The sequence below is a fragment of the Chinchilla lanigera genome, unplaced genomic scaffold (genome assembly GCF_000276665.1).
Source record: "Chinchilla lanigera isolate Chin_1 unplaced genomic scaffold, ChiLan1.0 scaffold00114, whole genome shotgun sequence".
Classification (NCBI taxonomy): Eukaryota; Metazoa; Chordata; class Mammalia; order Rodentia; family Chinchillidae; genus Chinchilla; species Chinchilla lanigera.
The window spans coordinates 5,478,508-5,480,736 of record NW_004955515.1 but is presented as its reverse complement, the minus strand read 5'-3'; positions in this window follow the sequence as shown (position 1 = coordinate 5,480,736).

Sequence of the window (2,229 nt, the reverse complement as noted above, 5' to 3'; positions counted from 1 at the left end):
GGGGACATCTAGATATAAACCATAATTTTATTGATTGGAAGTACTGGTAATGTATTTGACATTTTTGCATTCCTTTAGTTGCCACATTGTGCAAATGGTTTCTACCACCTATTCACTGAGGATTCCTAAACAGGTGTGCCCAGGGGAAAAAAGCTATGCACGAGATAGACTTCTTGGTCTTATTTTTTGTTTTCTTTAATGCTTTCTTTATATATTTTTGGCAGCAAAACTGTTTCTTTAAAAAAAAAACAACTAGACTATGAACACATATAAAAAGGCCAATATTAAAAGCAGCATACTGGTTATTTTTTGTGTATGTGTGTCTTTTTGAGACAAGGTCTCACTATGCAGTTCAGGCTGGCCGTCAGCTCACTTTGTAGCCCAGGCTGGTCTCGAGCTAACAATCTTCCTGTCTCAGCCTCCCGAGTGCTGGGATTACAGGCATGTGGCACTACATCCGGCATACTTAAAGATATGTAAAAAGAATCAAATGCAACAGTGTAGGAAGACAATTACCTCCTTTTTAGAAATCACAGCTTCTTCCAAATAAAGAATGTGACCCATCTGCAATACTGAATGAATATTTATTTCAGGACATGCCATGTCAAAATAGAGGAGTCAATCCTTGCCTTTAACAATAATATTATATTATAAAAGCACTTTATAACTCCATCCTATCTTTGGGTATAAGTTATAGGTATGTGGGCTAATGATTATCTGAAAACATTTCTCTCTTCAGATCCATAATCCAAGTGTTCTCTAAATATTACAAGGTGACAACAGTGAGAAGTGGAGGAAGAAGAGAAAGGAGTAAGGTTTTCCAAGTTAAGGGTTCTGTTGCAATGAGCACATGAACAAGTATGAAGTTATTTCTGTTGTGTTTTCATCTTTATACTGTGTTAAGTAATGCTTACAACATAAACTCACCAGGCTTTTTCTGAGCTATAACTCAGCAACATTTTGCCTGCAAACAATGTATTTGCAAATGTATTTTTTAACTTACACAGCAATCTCACAATAACAGGTAAAGATTCAAAGGGTGTACTCCTAGTATATTTGTTTGCAGTGTGTTAGAGGGAATACATATTGCCATGGTGATGATGCTCTAAATAGAGTCAACAAAAAAAATCTAAAATGAGTTTTAAAAAATGGCAAGGAAATAAAAATCATCAAAAAAGATTAATATAAAATATAAAACTAAATCACTAGTTAATTAACCAAACTATACATATCTAATAAAAAGCAAGACCAGACTAAAAGACCCAACATTTAAAAAATGCTAAAAAAGCATAAATCTGCATAATATTGACTAATATTTCCATTCGCTCCTTTTCCTCTTCAAACTTGCTTTTCCTAATATGCTTCTGCAGTGATAGCAAACTTTTCGAGCTTTCAATGATATGAACAACCCACTGTAGCCCTATAGGTTTACCACCACTGTTCTAGGGGCTAACAAGAAAATTATTTCCAGCCAGGAGTGGTGGTGCATGCCTGTAATCCCAGCACTCCGGAGGCTGAGACAGGAGGATTGCTGTAAGCTCAAGGCCAGCCTGAGCTACAAAATAAGTTTGAGGCCAGTCTGAACTGCATAGTGTAACTCTTGTTTCAAAATAAAAAAAAAAGAAAGAAAATTATTTCCATCTTCAATTTGACCTCAAATGTCCAGAGCAGAATATCTGCTATTTTGGCCAGGTGTGGTGGCACGTGCCTGTAATCCCAGACTTGGGAGGCTGAGGCAGGAGGATCCTTGTGAATTCAAGGCCAGGCTGGGCTATAAAGTGAGATGAAGGCCAGCCTGAACTGCATAGTGAGACCCTATCTCAAAAAGACAAAAAAAAAAAAAAAAGAGAGAAAGAGAATATCTGTTATTTTGCAAGGGTTCTTTGTTGGTAAGCTATAATTTGACCATGGTGCCAAATTTAAATTCTTCCACTGGTTCATCTTAAAGAGTTTGACATTTACAATGCCTTCCTTGCATAGCATTTTTTTTAAAAGCAAAAACATAAACAAAAACTGTTGCTTAAGATTCTTTAAAAAAAAAGCAAACAATAAATGTCTGCACAATGTTAAAATCCTAGAAGAAATAGTTCACTAGAACTTTATGATTTTACCATGAAGAATTAACTGGTTACTTTTTTCTCCCAAAGCCTAATAAAGCACATGTGAGCCGGGTATGGTGGTGCACGCCTGTAATCCCAGCACTTGGGAGGCTGAGGCAGGAGGATCATT